This window comes from Ailuropoda melanoleuca, chromosome X (assembly GCF_002007445.2).
Source record: "Ailuropoda melanoleuca isolate Jingjing chromosome X, ASM200744v2, whole genome shotgun sequence".
In the NCBI taxonomy this organism is placed as follows: Eukaryota; Metazoa; Chordata; class Mammalia; order Carnivora; family Ursidae; genus Ailuropoda; species Ailuropoda melanoleuca.
Window position 1 is genome coordinate 96,945,898 of NC_048238.1, and position 6,251 is coordinate 96,952,148.

Below are 6,251 nucleotides of genomic sequence, written 5' to 3' on the forward strand. Positions count from 1 at the left end.
CTACCTAGACTAGGAATTCCTCAAAGTGACCCACGGCTGCCAGCACAATGCCTAATCCAGAAAAGGCATCAGTATAATTGGATGAAATGAAATCCTTCGACTCCACTGTATGGGAAGCCCTAAGCAGGCCCAGAAAGGAGCCCAAGCCAGGCTTCACTAGGACATCTTCATCTTGGCCCAGCCACATGTCATTTTGCAAACAAACTGGTTAGACAGCAGAGCGTTGCAATTGCAAAAGGCCCAAAGCATGTACTTCCCTTGCAGGTCAGACTGGTTTGTGTTATAATATGTGGTTGTGGAAAATGTAACTGGTACAGTTCACATAAGAATCCAATGTAGACAAATTTCATGGTGACAGAAAATAACCGAGTCTCTGAAGGCAGAAATGTGTCCTCCTTTGGGAGGCTTTGGACTCCTCTTTGCCTCCAGCTACCCTTGGGCTCCAAATCCCTTCAGTCTGTGTGTCCTGTTATGAAGTATTCTTTTGCAAAAGTAGGCATCTTGCTTTGTGTTGTTCTTGCATCATTTAATGTGTATTTGTTTTTTCTCCAATTATATGACAAAGCTACACTCTGGCAGGTTTCCTCATCCCTAAAATGGGGACAAGAATCCTTGGCCTATCCAGTTTGCTGGGCTTTTAGGAGTTCTGATGTGGTGATATTTATGGTGTTTGTGATAACGTAACTACAGGATGCTCTTCAAACGTAAGGTCTGTTTTATTATTAAAGCCTTTACACTCCACTACTTAGGTATGTGTGTTTGAGATTCCACGTTAGGAATCAAAGCCTTCATTGCAAATTCCTGGGGGTAATGCTTACCTCATGAATTCCCAAATTGGCCTGACGGGAAGAATCACCTGGAGCCCTTGTTAGAACATTCTCAGAACCTCCCCAGACCTACTGAATAAAAATTTCCAGGTAAGACTCTGCTCCAACAGTTCTAAAGTGTAGGGTTTTTTTCTACACCACTGGAACAATTCTCTGACACTGTCCTACAATTCATCTCAATTCTGACACTGTTGTGACAATTAATACAGGGAAACCTCACTAAAATGGAGTCAGAGCATTTGGCAGGGGCGGCTCTCACACCCTACCCTCGTGAACCATTACTGAACCAACATGAAGAGAAGGACCTTGCAGGTGGATACTGCTTTACTAGCCCAGGAGGAAGAAGGAAGGCTTCCTCCTCCCCCAGCAACAGCCCAGCCAATGAGAAGCCACAATACTTGCACCTCCCACTTTATTCCAAATGCATTTCTTGTTTACAAGAGCCCTCTCAACTGCCCCCTTACCTCGATAAAAGAACCTTCCAGTCCTTCCACCTTTAGCCTTGCCTATGGTTTTGCCACAGCTTGCTTGTCCCAGGTTGCAATTCTCTGCTATTCTTGAATAAGCCCCCTTTTTGCTGGTAAAAATAATGGGTAGTTTTATTTTTTTAAGGGTAACACTATCTACCTGGAGATAGCATCAGATCCCCCGGGCTAAGGGCTCAGTCCTACAAGACCGCCCTCTGCTTCAGATACCAATCACGAGTACAGGTTGTTACCTATACTTCTTACTAACTGGCTGTAAATCAGAGGTGCCTACGCCCCCCTCCTTGGGTTCAGTTAATTTGCTGGAGCAGCTCACAGGACTCAGGAAACCAGTTGACTCACTCGATTACCAGTTTCTTACAAAGGATGTGAAAGGACACATAAGGAGAGGTCCCGAGCAAAGGAGCTTCTGTCCCTGTGGAGTCGGGGGCCCAGCATGGTGACGTGTGGAAGTGTTCTGGTTCACCAACCCGGAAACTCCCCGAACCCTCTCCTTTTGGATTTTTCTGGAGGCTTCCTTACATAGGCATAGCTAATGAAATCACTGGCCATTGGTGCTTGCTTCAACCTCCAGCCCCTGTCCCATCCTGAGAGGTCAGCAGGGTGGGACTGAAAGGTTCAACCTTCTAATCACGGGGTTGGTTCCCCTGGCATCTGGTCCCCATCCTCCTGCTTTCCAAAAGTTATATCATTAACATAAGCTCATGTGTGATCGAAGGGGGTTTGTTATAAGTATCAAGACGCCTTTAGCACTCTCCTCACTTAGGAAATTCCAAGGGAGCTCTGCGCCAGAATTGGGAAGACCAAATATGTATTTCTTTTTTTTTTTTTAAGATTTTTATCTATTTGACAGAGAGACAGCCAGCGAGAGAGGGAACACAGGCGCGGGAAGTGGGAGAGGAAGAAGCAGGCTCCCAGCAGAGGAGCCTGATGTGGGGCTCGATCCCAGGACCCCGGGATCACGCCCCGAGCCGAAGGCAGATGCTTAACGACTGAGCCACCCAGGCGCCCCCCAAATATGTATTTCTTATTCTAACTCACAATATCACACCAGGAGGAAAACAAGGTCATCAGTACAACTAGGAATGACACCAGGGATTATTCTCTTCAGGCAAGTCTGGGAGACACTGCCACGACCAGGTATCCACCTATGGGAATGAAACAGTTCAGGATCCTTTCTGGGAAAGGCCTTCCCAGATAGAAGTCACCGTGGGAGCAGAACTTTGGAGGTTCCCGAAGGCCGAATCTCAGTCTGCGTTACAATTGCGTCAGCAACACCTTCTGGCAAAACCTTCCCCTTGAAGGTCCTTGTCCTGGCCCCAAGCTCTAAGAAACTGGCTGGAGGCTATTTAGCTCAGGGGATCTGATTTACCAGGCAAAGACCGAGTGTTAATCCTTTCACTTTGAGGCCTTTGCTGCCTCAATCCAACTGGTGGTTTCCCAGGAATTTCTCTGTGGCAAAATGGTTTTGGGACCAACACTCCCTTTGGATCCCTCTCTTCAGAGTTTCCCCCACTCCAAAGCAGTTACACACTTTCCGGGCAGTTAAACACTGTTATTGCCACTGTTCTGTCTCTGAGGTGATGAGGGCTGGACTGGGTCTTGTCCATCCTTGCCCCCCCTCCCCGGGATGTAGTGTTGTGCCTGATGGGTTATAGGTAAGTGCCGGTGGTGGGCTGATCTACGAAATCGTTGACTGTCTGCCTCACCTACTTGGCTGGGAGCTCCCTGAGGGCAGGCCCGATCCAGTCTGTATCCTCAAGTCCTCACCTCACGCCGTGCAGAGGCATGGGTCAGCAGCTGTTTACTGAAGAGTGAATGATCTCCCTTTTTGGCAGAGCCCATGTTAGCTGCTTCAGGACAGAGGCGGTCTGCTAGGCGTCGACACGGACAGTCTTGGGATTAGGACTCAGGGAGCACGGATTGCTCAAAGCCTTTGTAAAGGTGAGCAACTTTTGATCCCAAGTCAGTTTGAGAAGGGCCTTCTGAAAGGAGTGGGGGATATTGCTTAGCTCTCCCACTACCTTGGGCTGGGACTAGAAGATGTAGCTAAAACAGGGGGGACATCAACACGGCTTCAACCGCATTCTCCTCAGCTGGCAATCCAGACACATGGCAAATCCAGGCCGACAAAGGCATCAAGGCCATGCCTTCAGTTCTAGACTGTTCAGACATATTGCATTGCTATTCCTTTTGGAAGCTTTCGCCCAGAGCTCCTTTCCTGTTCATTCATAGCTCATTTTGGGGGGGGGGGAAGTAATAGGAATCATACTAGCAGGCATTCGGTGACAGAGAAGAGAGACAGTTTGAATTGCTTAGCGTACTTTTTGCGAAAGAAGGAACTGATGTCCATTGTCCCACCAATTAGCTATATGACCTTGGGCAAATCCTTTCTTCATCCCGGGCCTCAAAATTCACCCATCTGTACAATGAGGTTGCTGGACTACGACGAGTCTGTGGCAGGCCTGGCCAAAGATATCTGTTCAAAGTCCTGGAAACAGATGTTCTCCTGCCCTGATTCCTCACCCAAACTTACAGAATCAACCCCAGAAACATGGTTCCGTAGTTCTCATCCCCTTCACCCAGCGATCCATATTAGAAAAATAAAAATTACGAAATGACCAATTAGTCAAGAACACTGGCTGAATTGCCTGCTAGATGTCAACACTATGTATGATGCTTTTGTTCTATTCTTTAAATGGTGGGAGCATTTTTCATGCTTCAGGAGGCTGAGGTGGCCTCAGTGACACCAAGAGGAGCCTGTGACTTTGTGAGCCTGTGGGCAGAGCTAAGGATGGTTGTGGCAGCCAGGACACCTGTACTCTTTGCACCTGTCGGGTTACAACACTGTTACACAAGGCTCTCTAGTCACCACACTAGAGAACATTGACCAAGACAGGGAGATGGTCTTAGGCATAGTGTTCAGGGGAAAGAAGCAAAGGTCAGGAATTCCTTTTGACTGTAGAAGGTGACTGTGGAACGGGGTGTGTGAGACAGTGTGGTTTACGGCAAGAAGCATGGAGTCATAGGCTGTGGAAACTGGGGTAAGTTGCCTCACTTCCCTGGGCTCAGAGCCTTCATTTGTAAAACCTTCCTTCAGATGATGGCCTGAAGAGAGGAAATAATGCCATGCTTGTAAAGAGGACTACATCGAAGGCACTCGGGACATAACAATTATTATTATGAAGAATTTGAGAGCTGATGAAGAAAGGAAGAAAGACCATGGGCCACTGAGACTGGTCAACCCGATCACAAAAACTCAAGGGCAGTCCATACTATTTAATGTCGGTGTAGCCCCGACACTGGCTTGGGTCACTCCCAATCCCACCTTATATGTCAGTGTTCTCCAGGGGATTTTCATGCTTTTACGTCCTCATACGTCAGTGTCTCTACGCTCTCTAACGTTTGTGAGTGCCATTTTGGTTCTGTCCTGCGTCAAACCCAGATGAGTCTCACCAGTTCCCACAAGAAATCCTAACACGCTCAGCATTTTCTAAATTTGGTGACTTTCCTGGAAATTTTAAGGGTTGTCAGGAAGATCCCACATCATACCCTAAGTAGCTTCCTGCTATCCTGCTGTCTTCACCCTTTTGCTGTGTTCCTTTCCAACACCTGCACTCCCCGTGACCCAACCCTTCGTGCTTTAACTCCTTGGCTTCTCTCATAAATGGCACACCAATCTGGGATTTTCTATCTAGGAATCTGGTAGGTGCCCCATAAAATATATTTCTATTTTGTTTAACTTAAATATTTAAATTTAAGAAATATTTAAAAAAATACTTCTATTTTTTTTTTTAAGTTAGACTTTGGGGACACCCTGTCGAAGGAACATGCCAAAGGGCAACACTAAAATTTTACTAAGCATCCAGGGTGTATAACTCGTCACACTCACCTACTTACCTACTCACTACATGGGCAAACGTAGAAGGCAGACTGAACATAATATACCTGAAAACAATGTTTTTAAGGTAAGCATGCACGCCATGGTCCTTCTGGGAACATTTCATCACAGAGGCACCGATGATTTTAATGACTGGGATGAGTAAAACCACAGCAGGGAGATCTTGCAATAACAGCTACTTAAGATGTAGCTTGTATATAATTAGACTTCACTTCAGCCCATGTGATTTCATACTTCAAAAGTGACAGCCCTATAATCCAGTTCTAAGTACTTTTCCAAAGGTCCACTGCAGAAGGGAGGTACACTCCACTGCACTGCAGGGGTTAAGAGCATTGACGAGAAGCATTCAGATCTGGGCTAAAACCTAACCTTTGGCAACTACTAGCTGTATGGGACCTTGGGCAAGTTTGCTCTTGTAGTCTCAGTTTGCCTACCTGTAAAATGGGAGCGATTCTATAAATGTTGACGTTCTCCATATAATGCTACAAAGGTCATTTTTAATGTTGGCATTTGGAGTAGAATCAGAAGTTAGACATATATTGAGATCAGTAACTTTACTAAATAAATGAACTCCAACATTTAAAACACCTCAACTCCATGCTGAAGAAGCCAATTCTGGTTTAATCTGGTTACACACACCCAAAGGAGCTCCTCGTCTTTGAAGCAAAACCTCCAAATAAAACCGTATTGAACCCATAAAAACTAAATTACAAATGATTCTGTCATCAAAGGACACTCTGATTGGCCCGTGATATTTGAGCTTGCGTAAGCTTGCGAAACTGTATATTCTTGGCAGTGAAGGAGAGCCCATGATTGCCCATCCCTATGTGATCTCAAAGGACCAAGGAGTTTTGGGTCCCGTGCTACTCATCGGCGGCCACACTAACAAGGCTCCGAAAACAGGCAAGAGAACACCGCTATGGGAATGTGCTCATCGGCAGCTCTAACCACGTCCTTGCCTTCACTCACTTAACAGTGCTGCAGCATTTTAGGTAAAATTGACCACCACGGAAGTAATTAGTTGTAGTCATGGTATCT